This window comes from Schistocerca americana, chromosome 8 (assembly GCF_021461395.2).
Source record: "Schistocerca americana isolate TAMUIC-IGC-003095 chromosome 8, iqSchAmer2.1, whole genome shotgun sequence".
NCBI lineage: Eukaryota > Metazoa > Arthropoda > Insecta > Orthoptera > Acrididae > Schistocerca > Schistocerca americana.
In genome coordinates this window covers 319,814,780-319,838,518 of record NC_060126.1, presented here as the reverse complement: position 1 = coordinate 319,838,518, position 23,739 = coordinate 319,814,780, and the positions used below count along the sequence as shown (strand labels likewise).

The window sequence follows — 23,739 nt, the reverse complement described above, 5'->3', positions numbered from 1 at the left end:
AAATTTCTATCACTTAAATCACTGTGTAGGGGGAGGGACATATGGTTTAACATCACAGCGGTAAACCATCACCTTAACCTTTTCAGGCAATGAATCATCCTCAAAGGCCAAGATGAAGGCACTGGTAGCTACCCTGTTGTCTTTGTGTCCCCTGTAAACGCGCCAGACGAAATGAACACCCCACCATTTGAGATTGGTGTGGAGCTCGTCATCAGACTGCAAGAGGAGGTCATGATGGAAAATAATCCGCTGGACCACGTTGAGGCTTTTGTGGGGAATGACGGAAACAGGAATATTACCCAGCTGGTCACAGGCAAGTAATGCCCGAGATTGGGCTGGGGATGCTGCCTGAATCTAGACTACACCGTTTCTCATCTTGGACAGTACTGTGATTTGCCCGAATTTATCCTCAAGATGTTCAACAAAAAACTGAGGCTTCGTAGGTAGACAGGAGTCCCCAACCATTCTGCTACAGACTAAATACTGAGGCAAATATGGCTCTCTTCTTTCTGTAGCCCTACATTCCTTTCATGATTTAGCGAGTGAGGGAAAGTATTTAGGCTCATACCTGTCGGCATTGTACTCGATCTTGCCCTTCTTAGAGCCTGCTGGCACCGTACAGTCACCAGCAAGAAATGACTTAGTCCACTTCATTGTGGGTCATCTGCCCTGATGCCACCCACTCTGATCAGGGGCTCTCCCCATGGGCGCCACCCAGCCACAGCAAAGGCTACCTGACATGATGTCCATTGCCTGGAGTCCTGATGCCCCAGGAAGACAGGCATCTACTCCTTGGCATACATGGGGAGTTTACAGCTCAGGCATCAGCAGTGCGATCCCTGTGTTGTCCGGGGGTTACCACCAAGCGGGTACACGACGGCCCCACCACAACGGACTAGCTACCGTGCTGGATATTGGGCACAGAAAAATCCAATATTGTCATAGGGGCGAAAGTGGACAAGACACAACAGAAGAAGATGACATACCCCAGACATTAGTTGAATTGCAGGTGGAGATGCAAAGCCACCATGACAAGAGATTCAGGAGGTCGAATCTAAGGGCACTATGGATAACTCATGCACCATGTAAGGCATCCTTCCCCATATGGGCCACACTTCTGTACAATTTGGAAAGTGGCAGATTGAACCATAGAATGGGACCTGAACTTATAGGGCCAAAAAATTGTGAGACTCCTTTTAGTCGCCTCTTACGACAGGGAGGAATACCTCGTGCCTATTCTAACCCCTGGACCCACAGTGGACCCACAGGGGGCCATAACAATTTGCAGTGTGTTGTGATCTGTCTGAAGAGACTACTGGAGCCTTGCCCCCACTGGCTGATAACTTTGGACACAAAATTTCTGCCACGAGCTCTTTACTCTGAAAGAAGGTTCACCCCATGGACAGTATTCAGACAGAACAAAGGCCATCTGTGAGATAGCCAGTGCCCAGAGACCTGCTTCTCAGCACCTATGTGGTCAAGGGGTTACCACGGCACGCATAACTGATGACTACCACATGGATTAGCTATCACACTGGGTACTAGGTGACGTTCCCTGTGTGGACTACACATTCTGTGAAAGAATTTTGAAAAGGTAGAGACCAAACCCAGATCTGACGACTGAATGCAAGCTAACCACAATATGTGGTGTAAAATAAAGTGAACAACGTGAGAAAAGCCACAATCAATGTCTTACAAGTGAGCTAGGTTGTCACCACATAATAAGTCAGAAAAAGGTATAGTCAGTGAGTCAGACTGCAACATAGGAAAGGAAGAATGGCCTGAGACACCATCTCATAATGCACACACTCACAAACAAGTTGTGAGGACTGACCTGCTCCTCATGGTTTGTGAGTAATGCATTTTAAAATATTAAAAGCTTATTTTTCGTATCAGTGAGGAGTAGCAATCACATGACTTTCTGATTAAAAAAAGGTAGTTCTTCAGATCCAACTGGGCCTTTAAAAGTTGAGCTGGTGTCCCCTCATGCTAAGTTATGGAAAGTCAAAGAGAGCATGGTAACAGTTATAAGAGTTCATAAAAGATGTCTCAGTCAAAAATGTGAAATATATTATGTCTCTGAACTGCCTTCTGATATTGGTACGGGAATGTTCACTGTTGAGGTTCTTAGAACAATTGTTAAAGTGATAAGAGAGGACTGTAGTTACAATGTGAAAACTTAAATGATCACAAAAAAATTTCACTCACTCACTCCCATTACCAGTTACATCCACTTACATAATTACACTATCATTCCAACTACAAAAATTTCTAAACATATTTGTTCTACAACATTCTTGAAATCTGGATGTAACAACAGTAAATGTTCTTCATACAGTGGAGGTCCCGCTTATTTTGGGTGCTGAGTGATTTTCACCTTTGTCCAACCTTCCTCAACCAACTCTTCCTTTCATGTTTAAGAAGAAACTTATGCTTCCCAAAGCAAGGAGAGCTGTTACCTATTCTTATGTATTTCTTTTTAGCAGGACCTCCTGAAGCCAAGTAATGATCAAACAATACATCTCTTCATGAATTTTAAAATTTTCTGAATTGGTGTTTCCTTTTCACACAAAAACAAAACCTCTGGAAACCATGGTTGGCTAAAAAATAGTGAACCAATCACACAGATAGTATGTTCAGGACTCCTTAGCTATTTACAGAGGTGGTCAGATATTCTACAGAACCTCATAATATGAATCAGGTTCAGCTCTTCATCTGGAAAAATACAACTTGGATACTAATCTTTGCTCCCTTGCCTAAATACCACATGCAATTTGTTAAAATCTGATGTTCTGGAATCTGCACATCACAACCACAACACAAGTGAAGATTGCTATTGGAACACTTGTGCCTTTGTGCTCTCTCTTATATAGATGACTCTGGAGAATTTTTTGATGAAGTGATTGGAAAGAGATACACCAGAGCAAAATAATTGATGTTACCAGCTGCAGTTTTTATTAATCACTTCCAACCAATCTCTTACCCCAGTGTGTGACTGTGTGTCACAAAAATGAAGTGACAGAATGTTACATAGAGCCATACTTTCAGCAAAATTCCTTGGCTGTCACAAATGCTAATTTCCTTCCCCAGTTTCATTCATGCCCTTGCATCTGGAAAAATAACATCAAACAGGCTTTGTCAGTAGATAGTATCTCATGGACCGTTTAACTTGTTTATCCACTTGGGACACATGACGCATACTTTGAAGACCAATGTTGAGTCTAAACAGATTAGGAAATGTATAGAAAAATATGTCTCACCTGCTACAGAGATCCTAATACATCAAATCTGCATTGTTAATGTAACTTTAGGACACACTCATGGGAAATAACAAGGGCAGACATGAGAGTACACCCACTTGGCTGGGTATGGGGCTGGATTTTTGGGCACCTGTGGCTAGCATAATACGAGGGTTATTCCAAAAGTAAGGTCCGGTTATAAAAAAAAAAATCAAAACTAAAATGTTTTTTCAAAACAATTGTTTTATTTACATTCCTTACGTCTTTATCTATTTTTCTACATAACTTCCATACTTATTTAAACATTTGTCACATCGTTCAATAAGCTTTTGAATGCCCATGTTATAGAAATCGGCCGCCTGTGACGATAACCAGTCCTTAACTGCTTCTTTCACTTCATCATCTGCGTCGAAGCGCTTGCCGCCGAGAAACTCCTTTAAGTAACGGAACAGGTGGAAATCACTTGGCGCCAGGTCCGGACTGTAAGGAGGATGGTCCATCTGTTCCCATCCAAATTTCTTGATCAGAGCTTGCGTTTCATTTGCAGTGTGGGGTCTGGCATTGTCATGCAACAACAAGATTCCAGACGACAAAAGACCACGTCGCTTATTCTGGATTGCACGTCGAAGTTTAGTCAGGGTAGCGCAGTAGGCGGCTTTATTAATCGTTGTTCCTCTCTCCATAAAGTCGACTAACAATACTCCACGTCTATCCCAGAACACAGTCGCCATAACCTTACGTGTTGAGATTGTCTGCTTTGCCTTGACCTTGACTGGCGATGACGTGTGACGCCATTGCATTGACTGACGTTTAGACTCTGGAGTGATGTGAGAAACCCATGTCTCATCCCCTGTGACAACACTGTCTAAAAGACTGTCACCTTCCTTATGATATCGCTCCAAAAAATCAAGAGCAAAAGCCATTCTTTTCATTCGTTGGGGCTCAGTAAGCAGCCTGGGAACCCAACGGGCACACAATTTGTGAAACTTCAAATGTTCAGACACAATTCTGTACAAAGTTGTTCTACTCACATTCGGAAAATGCATGTCTACGTCTGTAATAGTGAATCGGCGATCTTCACGAATTTTTTTGTCAACCGCATTGACCAAATCGTCTGAAATCACTGATGGTCGGCCACACCGTGGTTCATCGTGCACATTATCCCGTCCTTCATTAAAAGCTCGCACCCACTTGCGCACTTTACTGTCGCTCATTATGTTAGGACCGTACACTTCAGTAATCTGCCGATGGATTTCCGCCGATGAATTGTTTCTTGCAGAAAAAAACCGTATCACTGCCCTTACTTCACAATCGGCGGGCTGATCAATTGTCTTAAACATTGTAAAGTGACACTGTGAACTACACTCAGCAACAGTAACAAAGCGAATGGCGGCGTTTGACGCGCAAGGCTTGCCGGGAGTCGGCGCGCATGCGTGTTTTGTCATTGGCGCCAAATTTCAATAGTTACGGCGAATTGGACCTTACTTTTGGAATAACCCTCGTAGATGGCATCGATGACGCTGAGACAAGTTGGTCTCGTAGATTGGTATACTATACACCTTAAATGTAGCTAGTATCACATAAAAGCTTTATAATATTGAACAAGATGCACCCTGGACACTTCCCAAAAGCTATAAATAGAACACTTTAACAAGTTCAGTTCATTCAAATAGATATATAGACATCCTTCAGGTCCTTTTGCCACGGTAACTACAGCAGTTTTGGCTAAAATGTGAAATCCAGAAATCAGTCTTCAGCTAATACCTCCATATTTGAGTTGCAACTAAAGATTTTCTTCTGCAGCACTGGAAGAGGAATAAAAAACTGAAGCTGTGCACAATTACGAACAATGGGCTCAAAACTGTAAGAGGTATGTTATTAACACCAATGGAAAAGGAAATAATGCTTTAAACAGTTCCTCACTTGTCCTGCTCAAACCTAAAAAAAAAATCTTCAAAGTTTTCCCACATTTAATCTTTCATGTAAACTTCATGTAAAAAGCAACATACTATTCCTTCTGACATGTCTAGGTATAAAAGGTGTATACCTTTTAATAGTTGATCACCTACTACCATATTATACGTATTTTCTCTGTTTTCATATGCAGTTGGAGTTTTCAGATGCCTTTCAAGATCTGCACCTATCCCTGCCCTCAACACTCCCAACATGGGGTGTCTGACTGACCTGCCCTTCCTTTTTAACCTTCCCCTAACTTTCCTCCTCTCCTCCCAAAGAAGAAACTATTAGTTCTGATAGCTAGGTAGTGTGTCACTTTTACTTTTGTACCTATCTATTGGCAGTACTACATATTTCATCTCTTGAAGTTATGTATTTGCCAGCAATTCTGCTTCAGATTTATTAACCTAGTGTTTATGCCATTTGAAGACTATAAAGCTAATAGCTAAACAAAGTAACATCAACACCAAAATGAATGTACTCTCTTTCCTTCCTGTCTTTATGCGGTAAATGAATACGTAATTGCTTTAACAACAATATGAAATAGTATACATTGCTACTCACCACTTCCAGGAGTTGTGCAGCATGCAAGCCCATTTAATGTATATTTTTTCACAGTGTGTGCATTCCAGAAAAACAAAACCAACCCCCCCCCCCCCTCCACACACACACACACACACACACACACACACACACACACACAGTTGAAGTGAAGCATTATAAGTCAAGTGCACTATGCAGGGCAATATGCTTGGCAACTGGGCGGTACAGCTGTTTCTTGGCCACAGTCTGGCAGTGGCCATCAATTCAGGGAAACAGCTGGTTAGTGGTCAGATGCCCACACAGAATGACACACTGTTTTTGCATGGACATGGATATGTTTGTATGGGCGCATGACAGCAAGGTCTTTAGCACTCACACGAAAACAGATTGAAACAAGTGTCAGTAAAATACACAAAACAGGAAGGTAAAAATCATGTAAAACACAGGTAACAAATGTTGGAAAACTATATGCGCACCCGCAAAAAACCACAGAAAAAAGTATTGCGTCAGTAGTAAACATTAATGACAGAGGAAGAAAATGGTATAAAGACCTAAAACAATATAGCAGATGGACGTGGCTGGCTGAGTACAAGAACAGAAAAAGGAGAAGCCAGCCACTCTGACACACACTAACACTTCCAGCCTAAAAGTTTAGGCCAGAGTCCAGACACATCACAAAATTTTAAAATCTTAGCCACACTAAACTCATCTTCAGCTAAAATAGAGGGCAGACCGCCACCAATATTTGCTTCTGCCCTTGCATCATGATATAAAATGCATTCCGTTAAAATATGGCAGACAGAGAGATGCACGCCACAAGCATCACAAAAGGGGGGGGGGGGGGGGGGGGTCATCTCACCATAGTAAAAAGCTATGGGTGAGAGGGCAGTGCACAATTCTAAGACGCATGATGGTCACTTCATCTCACCTGGGCAACTGGCAGGAGAAATGCCATGGCTAGGTTATTAACTTCACCAACGGCAGCTTATTGGCCATCATCCCCAGCCATTCCTCATTCTACAACTGCTGCAATTCCTGTGTAGTGCAGAAACTACAGCCTGCAAGGGAATAAGACATTGTACCACATCCTCTCCTCTGCAGGCCTCCTTGGTAGCCCAATCGGCCTGTTCAGTTCCCTATATCTCTACATGACCTGGCACCCAGCAGAATGACACCTGCTTACCCTGCCGCTGCAGCAAGTACAGTTGGTCATATATCAGCCAGACCATCTCCCCAGCTGGGAACGGGTTCTGTAACAATTGAAAGGCACTAAAGGAATTGGAGCAATGAGAAACCGTTTGCCCCAAATATGACGCATCTGCTCCAGCGCCTTCAGGATCGCGTGGAGCTCTACTGAGAAAACGGTATATTCATCAGGAAGGCAAATCCTGGTGACATGGTCGGGGAACACGACACAGCAGCCAAAGGAATTCCCTTGTTTGGAGCCATCGGTGTACACTATTGTGAAACCATGACGCACATCTAAAATGTTAAAAAACAGAGATTGAAATGTAAAATCTGACGTGTGATCTTTCTTAAAATTAAGTCTAAATTAAGTCTGGGCCTCCAGAGAAGCCAAGGTGGAAATCTGCTCCCACCGCAATGTCAAACATGAAGACCGGCTACACGCATCTCTAGAAGGCAATCTTGTGTACGAATCCCTAGGGCCTTGTTGCCTGTTGCTGGTTACGAAAAAGCCTTTCCAGTGGAGGCTGAGCAACAGTTTGGTAGGTGGATGTGTAAATGGACAGTGTTTTATACACCTGGTCCACCGTAAGTAGCCATCACCTGATATGAAGTGGCAGTTCACGAGCCTCTGCACACAGGCTTGGTATGGGGCTTGCTCTGAATGCTCCAGAGACCAACCGAATCTCTTCATGGTGCACCACGGCCAACATCTTTACAGTTAGTCACAACTGACGTATTGTCATTGCCAGGCTTGAAGAAGAGCGAAACACAGAGAAGTCATCCACAAACAAAGAACACTAGACAAGATTTTTCACTATGGACGTAATGCTATTAATAGCTATGGCAAAGACAGTCATACTTAAAATGCTACCTTGAGGGACACCATTCTCCTGCTCAAAGCTATCAGACAGGACATCACCAACTAACTATCTAAAATATCGTGGTGAGAGGAAGAACTGAATAAAAATGGGAAAACAATCATGACAACCTCATTTGTGAAGCTGCTCCAGGATAAGATGCCTCCAAGTAGTATCAAAGGCCTTCTCGATGCCAAAAAATTTACCTAGGAGGTGATGCCGGCATAGGAAAGCCTGTTGTATAGCTGCCTCCAAGAGGGTAAGGTTATCAAAGGTGGAGCAATACCTCCTGAACCCACACTAAAAGCAACTAAGGAGTTGCCTGGATTCTGAGATACGGACAAGGCAGTGGTTGAGCAATCCACTCCAAGGTCTTCCCCATGCAGCTAATGAGGGCAACACTACAGTAATTACTTGTCCATGTACAGTCTTTCCCAGGTTTTAAAAGAGGAAATTAAAATTGTCTTATGCCACGAGTTGGGAAAGTGAGCTGATGCCCAAATGACATCAAAACGTGGGAGGAGGATATTTCTGTTTCGTCTTGTCAGGTGCCACAGCATACTGTAATGGATCCTGTTGTGACCAAGGGATGTGTCACAAGCCACAGACAATGCAGAATCCAACTCCCACATGGAAAATGGGCAGTTGTAATCTTCATCAGATGTGAACCGGAAGTCCAAACTACACCTCTCAGCAACCGCTCTATGGTGCTGTAAACCTGGAACCTGACTGGCTGTTGCAGTAACTGTGGCAAAATATGCCAGCATAGTCTGGGCAATGTCTCGCAGATTGGTTTGGAAAGTGCAGTTCCCCATTACAGCAGTCATGGGGCACCTGCCTCCTCTCCCCTGGTGGTCTCTCACACAAAAGAACTTTCGGTGGAACGATTAATGGTGTTCGGGAACTGTCGCCTTGAGTTGTTCTTGCTCTCTTGAATAATTTGGCAACACTTTTCCCTCACCACCCAAAAGGCTGCAAGATTCTCTGCAATTGGCAGACACTTGAATCTACACAGAGCCGCACACCTGGTTTTGATTGCAGAGCAGCATTCAGCACTCCACCAATTCAGCACCCCACCAAGGGATAGGTTACCTTTTCTGTTGTCCTGTGGACTGTGGAATGGCTGCTGCAGCGATTTGGTAGATCATTTTGGTAATACTATACACCCAAGCCTCGACATTCGCACTATGTTTGAACTGGGCCAACTAGCTATAAAGTGTCCAGTAAGTTCTACCTAACATCCATCGCAGCGGTTTCCTTTCACGTTCCACCCCATTTGGCAGGTAAATCCCGATCGGGAAATGATCACTTCTGTGCAAGTCATCCACCACTTACCATTGAACAGTGTGAGCAAGAGCTGGGGAGTAAAACGAGAGCTCAATGGCAAAGAACGACCCATCTGCTGTGCAGAAGTGAGTGCTCTGTTCCGCATTTAGCAACTATGCGCATGATGACATGAGAAGCCTCTCAATTGCTCAACTCCTGGGGCAGGTAGGTGCAGAGCCCAAAAGCGCATTGTATGCATTAATATCATCACAGAGGATGAAGGGGAGGAGCTATGTAATAAGGTCAGTTAGGGCCTCTTCATCAAGTGCATCATGTGGGGGCAAGTAAAGGGAACATATTGTCAACAGATGACACACATGCATTGATACAGTAACTGCTTGTAAAGTCATTGTAAGTGAGAGAGGCAAGGAGTGGTACTTGGTACTAACGAAAGGACCTGTGCCTCCTCTAGCGCTCTCTCCACTCAGGTTTTCCTTTTTGTGGAGTACATAGCCTCATAGCTCAGGGGTGTACGACTGATGGAAATCAGTCTCCTGGAGAAACAGACACAGTGATCTACATTGAGATAAGAGACGCAGTTCCTCCACATGCATCCTGAACCCCTGCAAGTTCCACTGTAGGATGGCAGCCATTTCATTTATGTGGTTCTAATTTATCCCTATCTTTGCACCACAGACGTGAAGCACTTGCACAGCGAGGGGGAGTGGAGGGGCTGCCTGGATCCAAGGCATCTAACTTCATGATGTCCTCCTCATCAGTCAGATGTGAAAGAATGATGTCTGGTGGCACTCGGGACAGCTTTTGACCTGAACATTGTGAACCCTTCCCTGCCCCCCGTCCGATAGAGGATAAGGGGGAAAGGGGGCACTGAGAGGCACTCTGCTTGTTGAGTGCCTTCATGGCACTCACTATGGAACTGTTCTGGTCTTTTCTGTGGCAGCTGCTTGGATTGCTTTATCCTCACTCATTTTGCCTTGGCATGTACACATACGAGTACAGGTGCTGGTGGTGGGTGGTTGTACACTGGTCATGTCTGCATTGAGATGTCACCCTTACGAACAGGTTTCTGCATCATGGAAGCATAAGAAGTGGTAAAGACTGGAGGTTTCAAATGGTTGGCTCCGAGCACTATGTGACTTAACTTCTGAGATCAGCAGTCGCCTAGAACTCAGAACTAATTAAACTTAACTAACCTAAGGACATCACACACGTCCATGCCCGAGGCAGGATTCGAACCTGCGACCGTAGCGGTCGCTCGGTTCCAGACTGTAGCGCCTAGAACCGCACAGCCACTCCGGTGACTGGAGGTTTCATTGCCTCATATTCCCTTTTGGCTTCAGCACAGGGGATCCACTTGGTGACTTTTAGTTCCTGAATTTTTTGTTCCTCTGCAAAAACAGGGCAGTCTCGTCTACAGTCTCTCAGAGCAGTTAACGCAGACTGCTGGATATGGACAGTCAATCCCAGCTTCATGGGCTGCCTTTCCACACTTCCCACAGCTCGCTTCACCCCCAGAACTCAGTGCTACGTGAGCAAAACACTGGCATTTGTAGCATCACATAGAGTTAGATACGTAAGGCCTAACACTAAGTTGGAGGAAACCTGTCATGATGTGGTCAGGCAATGTTGGAGAATTAAAGGTCACAATGAAGGTAGCAGTCTTCTCAATTTCTTCATTATTCCTACACATCCTTTGCTCTATGCCCACTATCCCCTGTAATGCCCATTCCTATTTAACATCAGCTATGTTGATATCAATAATGTCACGGCATGTGACCACACCCTTGCTAGAATTCAACAGTTACAAATATTCATCCAATTTTTCGGTCTTTATAAGTAATAGACTTCACACTTCCAGCAAGTCCTTCCAAGCCTTTATGGATATACAGGGTGACACAGAATAAGGGGAATATTTGAAATAAGAAGTGGCAGCCATGGGCAGGTGGCAGCACTGCAGGTTTGTGACAGTTAACGAGTAAACAGTCCGCCATTTCAGTAATCATGGATCAGTGAAACGGGCAACACCATGCGTTAGCCATAAAAATGTTTTATAAAAACAATGAGTTTGGTAGCGGCGCAGAGGGAGTTTTGATGTTTTTATAATTTAGGATGTCATGATGTCATTCTGTTGAAACACACAATAAAATGTTGGATTAATAACTTTGAAGAGACTGGATCTGCCCTCAAGAAGAAACCAACAGGACGCCAAGAATTGTGCATTCTCCAGCGAACATTAATATTGTAAGCGAGTCTGTCTAATGGAGCCCACGGCGTTCAATTCATAAGCAAGCAGCAGTGGTGGAATGTTGCGGGAGAGAGCTCGCAGGTTTCATCTTGATTTAAAATTTCATCTGTGTAAACTACAGATGCTGCAACAACTGAAGGACAATGATTACCGGTTATTATTAGGATTCTGTCACTAAATGATAACAAAAATAAACAATGATGATGAATTTCTAAACAAGTAGTGGATGCCAGATGAGGCACATTTTCATCTCACAGGATATGTGAATAAACAGAACTAATGTTACTGGGCAAACACAAATCCTAATGACGTTCATGAGCGCCCTTTACATGCTAGTAAAGTGACAGTATGGTGTGGTGTTTCATCACATGGGATTATTGGGCCATATTTTATCACAAATGAACAGGAAAACACAATAACAGTCAATGTCAATCATTATGAGGAGATGTTACAAACTTTTGGTACACCTACATTGAATAACTTTCCAAACGTTCAAGAAGCTTAGTTTCAGCAGGATGGAGCAACTTCACACACTGCATGGAAATCAATGGCACATGTGCAAAAATTGTTTGGCAACCGTTTGATCTCACGATTCGGTAACATTCCCTGGCCCTTAGAGTGCCAGATTTATCTGTTTGTGGTTTTTTCTTGTGGGCTCCCTCAAGAGCAAAGTCTACATGACTCAACCAAGAACCCTGGATGAGTTAAAACAGAGAATTCTGGATGCAATTCACAGTATCCCAGTTGAGATGTTGCAGCGGTCAATGAGGAATCTCAACAGCACATTCCACAAATGTATTCGTACAGGAGGACACCGTGTAAAGGATATAATTCTTAAAAAATGATAACTGCCATCAATGTTTTGTAAATGTCAAATTTGTAAGGTTTCAATTACTATGAATGCAATTTCTTTTCTCCATCACTTCTAGCTTTATTGGACTGTGGAAACGTTCCCGTTTTTCTGTGTCACCCTGTAGAAGGAGGTCACTTTTCCAAATGTCCCCTCCTTCCTCTTAACGAGCAAAAACACATTTTGATATATGACTCCTTGAGCCCTGTTACTATAATTCAATTGATGCAGGTTACCATGAGAGCTAGCCTCTCTCACTCGTTTGGAAGATTGGGTGTGAATACTCCCAGGCAGTACATCCTTTCCACTGGGAGGAGGAAGAGGAGGAGAAGGAGGAGGAGGAGGAGGAGGAGGAGGAGAAGAAGAAGAAGAAGAAGATTTTGAGGGTTCCATCTTGGTCCCACAAGCAGCTAGGAAAACAAGGGTCCACTCAGACAGAGCCCCATGTGCCTGAGTATGCCTTATACAACAGAGGTGCGGCAGGTTCCCAGAGGTTGCCCGCTGTCGACTGTACCACCTCAACAGCCATGCACCTCATCGGGACACAGCACACCTTGAGACTGAGGTGGTTTTTTTTTTTTTTTAGAAGTTCTTACCATCCTTGCGATTCAGGCAGTCGAGCCAAGATCCTCATTCCCTGCTACACACAATGTTCCACCACCATGCCATACAGTGGTCATTGAAGCATGACCAGAACTTACGGTAAAAGGAGACTGGCAGTGCTTACCAGTTCCCAGCACAGTGTTTGTAGCTATGATGGAAGACCACATGGCTGCTTTCACAGTTGCCCTGCCTTTGATTTGATACATGGGGGGCAAGGGGTTGTGTTTTGTTTGTGTATATGTTGTAGTTTTCTACATCTGCAGAAAGGCATTGTTTGATACCTTTGCCTACTTTTAAATATAATTTAAATGGGACTGTCTGCCACTCAGTGCTTCCTCTGTGTGATAGTAGTAATCTTTTCTGTTCCATATTACTGTTATTCCATCCTGGATTTTCAGTTTTTTGATTTATGTAACTGCTTTGTAATTTAACATTTTGGCAAAGTCTTCCTGTCTATGTCATTAAGCAGGTAGTGCGGACAATGCCACAGTCACTGCTGAGCTACAGTCATGTATAGTTATTTGTAGGTCATCCCATGTCAAACTAAGTTAGAGCACAGTTGAGTGTATATAGTTAATTTCTGGTTCAGCATTTGGGGAGTAGAGTGAAATGTACCATATGTTCAAAAAACCTATAAGAATAATCAATGGTTGAAACTATAATAGGGGTAGATAAAACCCTTTCAAGTCTTTGTGTCATCTATCTTGTTCAAACTATCATTTGTTTTAAAAATTTTGTGCTAATTCATTCTTTCATTTACATACAATACCTACTATTCACCATCATATTGCCCTATATCTTTTCTATTACAGAATTTTGTGTGCTTAGTGCTATTTGGTGAGTAGATTTTTTTTAGTTATTCATATTATGTTTAGTAAATTTAAATAAAGTTAATCAACTTTCTAATTATGAATGGCCACTGATTTATTATGTTAAACTCCTCAAAGTCTTTGTGGTTTACTGGCCTATTCTGTAACTATACAGTTTATTATCTGCAAGCTGATCATCATAAATGTGGTCAGTGACAATAAATATGCAGAAATTGAATTATTTAATAATTACTTTAAGTATCTTGCACACACCGACTGGACATAGAAAGAAGAGATACAATACAATAGTGCAAAAGGTCAGTACTCACACGCACTTGCTAGCAGATATTTTGCAGTTTAATTTCAACAAAGTTGCATTCTTTTCTGTGGTTGCAGAGCATCTGTCCTCACTACATTTGGAAACAGCCTGCCATACAAGCCATCCTGAAAACCTGCGATAGATTGTGGTCGAGATGGAATCTGTCCATTTGTAAACAGTGTCTACTTTGGAAGCTACCCATCCATTTTTCTCTCAATTCTACAGTGCATTTAATTTGAAAAGCTTTTGAAGTGAAACAACTTACAGATTGTTCTCAGCAAAATGAAACTGTGTGCCTACTGCCCGTGACATGCCTATGAATAATTGCCACACAAAATCAAAAACTGGTGTCGACAAAGAGCTTTATCAAATGATGGAAGATGCCTAACTATGACCTTCTCATTCAGACTGGCACAATTCACAAACTGAAATTGACTGTGTCCGTAGAAGCCACAGTTTGTTACATTGGTTCATTACAAATATCAGTTATTATGTTTGCTGGTATCCACACTAACAGTAGGCATTTACTAGAACTGCATAAGTCAGCATCTGATCCTGTAAACATGGTCAGATGTTAACACAATTAATTTCAACTTCTAGCTCCATACCACTACTGATTCAGCACATTAATTACTGCAAGTATCATTGGCGTGACACGATAATGCACAAGCTGTCAGAAAAGATGCATAGTGATAATGAAAGCCTGAAGGTAAAGCTCACAAACTAGTGCATGCTATATCAAAGAGTACAAGTGTTAAAGACACCGTGTTAGCACAAGTTGTGAGTTTGGTTCAATAGCAGCCCAATTCATCTAGCTGAGCATCCATTTGTGAAGCTTTCTGTCAGGCACTACCCTCTCTGTCAAGCGTATCTGGAATGGGAAGTGATCAGTGGAATGCATAGCATTATCTATTTCCCATTGAGAAGTGAGCGCAGCAACTGGAGAGCATAATGATAGTTCAATGGCAGGAAATGTACCTGCATGGCAGGGCTCATGAGTGCACTCTACCCCACATTCAGAAGATGTAGATTTTCTGGCAAGAGATTCTCTGCAGTTCATCTGCAGGGCTGCACGTAATGACCCACAGCACAATATGCACAATAAAATCTGCAAAGACAAGGAAGTGTGATGAGATTAGCAAAACATCACATATGAGAGGATACCCAGAATCATGCCATTAGTAGCCAAAAACTGTCTAACAGAGATGGCTGTGTGGGCAGGTGTGTTTTCATGGTGGAAAAATGAGTCTCCTCTCTGCCACAAATTGGGTCTTTTTTGACAGACACTGTTGCACAATCTTCTAAAGGGTTTGTGAGCAGAAGCTTCTGTGAGCTTCAATATTTTCGTCGATTTGGGCAGTTGATGGTCATCCAGAATGAGGTTTTCCATCAATCGACATTTCACCATTTTTAAACTGAGCAAACCAGTCATACACTTGAGTTTTACCCATAGCGTCATCTTGGTTGGCTGTTTTCTACATTAAAATAGTTTCAGCACCATTTTTACCAAGTAGGAAACAAAATTTCACAGCTGCACATTGTTCACTCAAACCTGCCATCAAAAAAACAAAACAAGAACAAAACAGTGCTAGCAAAAACAATCACTGCAGATGAACAGAACAAGCCAGGTCGACAACACGGTTGGCACTGACCTCGGAATGAGTTGCATTAAACATGCCCAGCGGCAGAAATGCGTACTACACAAGCTCCACCCACAGCAATGTATTCCAATTTTTTCTTTTTATCCCCTTGTACACTAACCAGATAGCTCAATTCAGCATGTTTCATACTTAGAAGTGTCTCTCATAGTGTTTGCTTGAAAACAAAGATGTTAGTTTACTTCAAATACTTATACTTACTGGTGTCTTACTGAAATATTTTCTATGGAAATGCAACTACAGTAAATAAAGTATTTAATCAGAAAAAGTTAGCAGTAAGAATATTATGTAAAGTAGGTCCCTGTGTATCTTATAAAGGGTCCTTTGAAGGGCTTGAATGTCTCTTACTTATTCAAAAGTACATTCCTCCTAAAGTTTTTTATTGGTTATAAAAAATTAATTTTAATTGCAATATAATGGAAGGAAACATTCCACGTGGGAAAAATTATATATAAAAACAAAGATGAGGTGACTTACCGAACAAAAGCGCTGGCAGGTCGATAGACACACAAACAAACACAAACATACACACAAAATTCAAGCTTTCGCAACAAACTGTTGCCTCATCAGGAAAGAGGGAAGGAGAGGGGAAGACGAAAGGAAGTGGGTTTTAAGGGAGAGGGTAAGGAGTCATTCCAATCCCGGGAGCGGAAAGACTTACCTTAGGGGGAAAAAAGGGACACGTATACACTCGCACACACGCACATATCCATCCACACATACAGACATATATGTCTGCTTGTGTCTGTATGTGTGGATGGATATGTGCGTGTGTGCGAGTGTATACCTGTCCCTTTTTTCCCCCTAAGGTAAGACTTTCCGCTCCCGGGATTGGAATGACTCCTTACCCTCTCCCTTAAAACCCACTTCCTTTCGTCTTCCCCTCTCCTTCCCTCTTTCCTGATGAGGCAACAGTTTGTTGCGAAAGCTTGAATTTTGTGTGTATGTTTGTGTTTGTTTGTGTGTCTATCGACCTGCCAGCGCTTTTGTTCGGTAAGCCACCTAATTTTAATTGCATTATGATTACAGTATCACAAGTAATTTTCTCATAGAGAATGAGGTTCTGTGTCCTGATACAAAGTTCTTCAACAAGCTCCCATCACACAAAGAGTAAGATATTGGATATTACACTGCCTGACAAAGAAGTGAAACACCAAAAAGGGAGAAAGGAAAAAGTGAAATTTCATGGTTGGAAAGAGTATGTAATCTTATTTCATTTATTACAAAATAGAGTAAAATTTACAAAGGACTTATCAGCATGACATTGCACCCACTCTGACCTGGATGCATAAATTGATTCAGTTGAAAAGATGACATAAGCCAGTGTACCCTCTCCTGAGGCAAACTGGCCCACAACTGTTGTACCTGGTGCCTGATATCCTGGATAATGGCACAATGATGCAGCTGACATCCAAGCTGGTAACACATGTTCTATGACAAACAGATCTGGTTGATCTTGTTGGGCACCACAGTACCTCAACATCACATAGACAGTTCACAAAGATACGTGCCGTGTGAGGGCAAAAATTGTGCTGTTAAAAAAATGGCATCACGATACTGTCAGCTGAGAAGTAATACATAAAGATCCAGGATGTTTGTGACATTCCATTGTGCCACCAGAGTTCCTTGAATCACTGCCAGATGTGACCTGAAGTCATACTGCGTGGCTCTCCACATCATGATGCCAGGAGTAACACTGCAGTGCCTTTCTGAAACATTGGAAGAATGGGACCTCTCGCCAGGTCACCACCATACTCGCAGGCACATTTGGGGTAGGGCAGAGCTGCAATTCATTGCTGAATGCAGTGCAATGCCCTCCATCAGCAGTCCATGCTTCCTGCCACAGAACCACTCCAAATGCAGCTGTTTGTTTTGTTGTGTTACTGGCAGGTAATTCTCTAATCTGGCTGCAGCTATTCCCTGACCAATGGAGTGGGATGACACAGAAGTTGCAGGGAGTCTACTTGTTCTGAGATGGCAGGTGCGGATGCGAAGGGATTACGAAGTACGTGGTGCACAAGTTGGTGATCCTCTCTTGGCAGTCAGACATAGTCAACTGGAACCTTCGTGACAAATATGCTTCCCCTCAAGTTCCCATGCAGTATAACAGTGGGCCACTGGCAGATCCGAATGCCCCAAAAACCTGGATACTGCACAATTTGACCAGACAGCCAAACGGAGACAGACAATGAGGTCCTTTTCAAATTCTGTCAGGTGCTGTCTCACACAAGTATGTGGCAGCTCCATGTCCTTCACAGTGATCATTGAACATCCGATGCCCCCTATATACCCTATCAGGCCAGGTAACAACACTAAACACAAACAGCATTAATGCACTGTGGTGGCCATTTTACCTGTCACAGAGAACTGCAACTCTTTTAATTTACATACCCGCCAATGGTGTGTACGTGTATGAAGTTATTCTGACATCTGACCACATCTTTTGCATGCTTCACTTTTTTGTAGTGCAGAAATATTTTATTCTAAGCCACATCTTCCATAAATTCTCTGTTTATTTAGATTTAAGGCCTGAAGACTCCTATTAGCTTCATGTCAAGGAGCAATGTCCACTGCAAATAGGCCTTGATTGTTACTAACACAGATGTATGTCCTTATTTGATAAATATCAGTGTGGTCAAATAAATATTAAGCTAGCAATAGGAGATAACCAGAAGACACATAACTTAACACTGTTCAACACACAACACGAAATGAGCTAAACTTCATTAACTGTCTTTAAAATTAACCTATCAATTCTTGTTCTCAATTCCCAGTCATTATCATTTCTTGATAAATAAGGCCTAACATGTCAACAGTTGGCAGTACTCATGGACATGTTGTAACTCTCAAAGCATTGACAATCCCATGATCAGAAACATACTCTGAATGTATCCGCCATGTTATCAGTACTATTGTGCCAAGTAAGGGTCTTCAGTTCTTAAGAACTTCCTTTTATAAAGTGGTCATGTTTTGATGCTTCTCAGAGTACTTTCATAATGACTGTGTTGTGATACACTTCCAGCTGCATATCTGCTGTTAACATACAACAATATCTTGCACCTGTGTTAATAATGCCACTTACTTTGCCTCAGTCTGTAAAAACGGAACCCTTATAAAGACTGATTTGCTGTCCGTCTGTATGTCTGTCCAACTGTTAAGAACCCTTTGGCTCAGGAACAGGTGGATGTATAAATTTCAAATGTATATCACATATTAAGGTCTATGGTCACTTGACAGTGCAAAAATTCTAAGCCTCTAAGACAATGCACTCAAAAGATACAGCCATTTGTGTCACACATTTTGATACTCACAAACTCACTCATCAAAACCTACAGGGTATTTCCCAGTGGCCTAGAACCATGAAATTTGGCAAAAAGGAAGGTTTCGTAGTACAGCCTAAGCAAAACTCTGAAAATTGTAAATCTATAATTATATCACACAGAAAATATATTTTTTTGCCATTTCTTATCTGACTGACTGTTCGCCAATCTGTTAAGACCCCTTTTTCTCATGAAAGGGTAGATGTATCAAATTAATATAAATGTCACATACTAAGGTCTGTTACCCCTTGGTGTTGTAATAAATGTAAGTTTCTAAGTCAAAGCAACAAAAAGATGCAGCCATTTATATTACATATTTAATACTCTCAGATTCAGTCATCAAAAGTTGTAGGTCGACCTAGCATCAAGGTTTCACAGTACAAGTAAAGGAAAAAAACCCAAAAATTGTTAATTTGTAATTATATCACACAAAAATATTTCTTTTGTCATTTGTTACCCGACGCCAAACTTGAAATTAAAGCAATCAGTAGCTCTGCATTCCAGCTGACTGGGTCGCAATGCTAAACATCGAACATCAGGCAAGGAATGAGTTTATTGCTCACATGATACATTTTGTAATTTATCCATCACCAGATATTCAGGAGCAATTACTGCACATAGATATGGCATTTCAAGTTGTACGTGAAACAAACATTTGCAGACTAGTCTTGAGTTTTACCATCACAAACCTGTCAGCCAGGAAGCAGAACTACTGATTGTAATGGTGGTGACCTGGCTCCTGCATGATTTTATGTCACATTTACATTATTGAAATTAAAGCATTCTTGAAAATCTTGGAATCCCTGGATCCAAAATCTTGCCAGTATCAACGCCGATTATAGGCAAAAATGGTAAAGATTCTAGGTTCCAGAATGGATGAACTGTCTACATACATAACTAAATTCGCATGAAACCTTCAGTGCACGAGTCCTATTCACAACTGGCCAATTTCTTTTGTTTGACCTCATGACAGTATGAATTTGCACATCATTTTAGAACATTTGAATTCAATCCATTGAATATTTGCTTAAACATAGAAATGGGAAAGGATGGCTGACTTTCCTTCCTTGTATTTCCTAGGGCCCATCATCATCTCAGATCCCGAAAGTTTGTCAGATCAGATAACCCACCTCAAAGTCATCTTTCGCCAGCAAGGCTACAGCAAAAGACAGATCAGACATACCGTGAGATGAAAATAATGAGGTGGTACCTACGTCTATAGCCTTTTTGTCAGGTAGTATTTCCAACAAGATTTGTTGTCTTCTGCAGAAACACAGTGTGAGGCATGTTTTCTGACCACCACATACAGTGGCGGTCAAAATAAATGAGCCACCTGGCAAAGGTTTGGAATAAAGTGCACATTTATTACTAGACATGTTTGAACTATGATGGAAACCATTACAACCGAGTCACATTGTACTATAGTCAGTTATATCGATAACACAACACAAACTAATCAGTAATAATCAATAATATTCAAAAGAATACCAGACCACAGGGTCAAAAAAATAGAGCCAATTGAAACAAATATATTGTACTTGATCTCAGTCTTATGAAACGTACAGGAACAGTCTTTTTTGCATAGGACTGCATTAGTACTTCGTGGGGTAACCCTTATTTTTGAGGATTGCCCTGCACCTCTTACCCATAGAGTCTACTAAACGCCTGCATTCGCCACTACTGATCGCATACCAGGCTCTCTGGATTTCTTCCCACAGTTTTTCTGACGATGTAGCTTTTGAGCGGTCAATTCTCTTGTCTAAGATCTCCCATAAGTTCTCAATGGGTGATGCGTCAGGGGACTGAGGTGGCCACTCTAATACTTCGATATTGTGCTCTTGAACAAACTGCCTTATGATCCTTGCAGTATGCTTTGGATCGTTATCGTGCTGAAATTTCCATTTCAGCGGCATTTCCTCTTCAGCATAAGGCAGCATCACATTTGCCAAGATGTCTTTGTACATTTCTGCGTTCATTATGCCGTTGATACGGTGTATTGGACCAATGCCGTACCACGAAAAACATCCCCATACCATAACACTTCCGTCACCGTATTTCACAGTTTTTAAAGTGTACTTGGGATTAAATTCCTGGTTTGGTGGGCGGCGCACATAGACTTTTCCGACTGAGGCAAACCTATTAAACTTGGATTCATCGGACCAAAGGATGTTCCTCCACCACGCATTAGGTTTTTGTTCATTTCTCCGGGCAAAGGCTAACCTTTTCCGAACATTAGCTTGTGAAACATGTGGCTTCTTTCTTGCAATGCGCCCATTCAATTTTGCAGATCTCAGTCGTCTTTGAATCATTGAGGTTGATGGTTGAACATCATGTTCGTCGCTAAACAAAATGGCTTTCAGTCGTGGTGTTGACAAAAATGGGTCTTTCTTCACTTCCCTAGTGATGAGTCTGTCTACGCGAGGAGTAGTTACACGAGGTCGCCCCCTGTTCTCCACCTGCGGCTTTGTTTGTTTTGACCGTCTCATGGCGTTCTGGACTCGTTTTCGCGAAACGTGCAAGACATTAGCTATTTTATTCATGGACATCCCACTTTTGAACATCCGGAACATTACTATACGCTCATCTTCACTGGTATGCTTTGCTCTGCCCATCTAGACGAATGTAAACAAAACCACACGTCAATTTACATACAAAACAACTGCATAAAAATCAATTTAAAGGCACATGTGTAAAGCGGCTCTATTATTTTGACCCATAAGATTCTTACCTTTATGCCTCTTTTCACACGTCTAGCTCAAACGCTTCCTTTCGGACGACTAAAGATAGCAGCAACGTCTTCCCTGATGTTGTCTACAAGGGACTGACAACACGGCACTCGTGGCGATTTCGCGAACTAATAGATATCCTAGTTCTTAATCTCGTCAATAGAGGTGGCTCTATTATTTCGACCGCCACTGTATGTTTAGGGACCCTTTTAGGGTCTGTAAGGGGCAATCTTTGTGTATGTAAGGCAGGTGTCTGCTGTACACCATGCAGAGTTTACATTTTACACATTGATCAAACAGTCAAAACATTGGAGGATCTCTGTATAGAGCATAAGTGTCAGGCACGCTTACAACATATGAGCATATCAGCTATAGTAAACACTGGCCTGGTACCAGTCATCCTATTGAGTACAACACAGATTCTGGCATGTACTTCCAGGTATTGAGATAGTGTTATTATGGAACCAGTTTAGACTAAATTAGCACTTCACTTCAGAAATAGAGACGTACGTTTTTGCTTAAACTTTGCTTGGAATCTGTGGTGTCACCGCCAGACACCACAGTTGCTAGGTGGTAGCCTTTTAAATCGGCCACGGTCCATTAGTATACGTCGGACCCGCGTGTCGCCACTGTCAGTAATTGCAGACCGAGCGCCACCACACGGCAGGTCTAGAGAGACGTCCTGGCACTCGCCCCAGTTGTACAGCCAACGTTCTTAGCAATGGTTCACTGACAACTACGCTCTCATTTGCCGAGACGATAGTTAGCATAGCCTTCAGCTACAATTGCTACGACCTAGCAAGGCGCCATAATCCTTTGCTATATATATTGTGGTTATAACATGTATCATCAAGAGCGATGTTCTACAAATGTGGATTAAAGTTAAGTATTCCAGAAGCTACGTACTTTTCTTTATGGCATTCATTACGTATCCTGTTTCAGACGTCACGCCAGCCTGCGTGAGTTTAAGCGCGTGCCTTTCGGATTCCTCTCATTGTGTCTAGGCGGTCTTGTCTAGACACAACAGAATCCTATGCTCTTCCTGTCCAAACAACAGAGGGACAGAGTTACTGCCCCTGCCTCATCCACTAGCAATTAATATTCACTACTGATAACTTCTGACATTGGCCAGCTTTCATTCTGTGGTGGTGCTAATTGTTGACTCCCAGTGTGAACTGCCAGGGGGGGGGGGGGGGGGGGGGGAGCAAGAAGGGGGGGGGGCAGTGATGTATGCCATACTATAGCTCTTGGTAAGTGTAACCCTGCCTGCTGGAAGTTTAGAGTTCCTATCACAGCGTTCTCTCACTGTATTTGCACTTGAAAATGATGGGTGTTCACTTGTTGAAACACTGGTGGTTGTTGACGGTGTCACGCAGCTACATTCCCGTAAGCTGCGTGAATAGACCCTTTTTTTTTTTATTAATTTCATTGTCTATTTGTAAGACAGTGGTCTCTAAGTTGTACAACTTTGCTTCCGCCGTTTTTTCCACAAAATTTGAGGCTTTAATGAAAAAACTGGTTACACATGTATCGTTCAAAGTATTTTCCACCGTTGGCCACAACTTTCTCCCATCTTTTGGGCAGTGTGCGAATCCCGTGTCAAAAAAATTGTTCATCTTTTGAAGCGATCCACGAATCGATCCAATTTGTGACTTCTTCATGAGATTGGAAGTGTTGGTCATCCAGGCCATGCGCCATTGAACTAAACAGGTGATAATCAGAGGGAGCAATGTCTGGAGAAAACGGCAGGTGGGGTAGGACTTCCCATTTCAATTTTTCCAAGTACCTTTTGACCTCTTTTGCAACATGGGGTCGAGCATTGTTGTGCCTGCTAAAATCACTTTATCATGCCTCTCGCTGTACTGCGGGCATCTGTCTTTTAATGCTCTGCTCAAAGGCATTAATTGCATTAGTTAATGAGCCCCTGTGATTGTTTCACTTGGTTTTAACACCTCATAGTACACAACATTGAGCTCGTTCCACCAAATGTAGAGCATGATCTTGGAGCCATGAATATCCGGTTTGGCCATTGTCGTGGAAGCATGGCTGGGATATCCACATGGCTTTTTGCATTTAGGGTTATCATAATGAACCCATTTTTTATCCCTGGTCACAATGTGATGCAGAAATCCCTTCTGT

The 23,739-nt window shown here is 42.4% G+C and overlaps 1 protein-coding gene across 1 annotated transcript in view; it reads right to left on the bottom strand.

Annotated features, from left to right (window-relative positions):
- LOC124545240 (phospholipase DDHD1-like) overlaps nucleotides 1-23,739 on the bottom strand; it is a 190,258-nt gene that overhangs the window by 53,557 nt on the left and 112,962 nt on the right. The gene's annotated exons all lie outside the window — the stretch shown is intronic.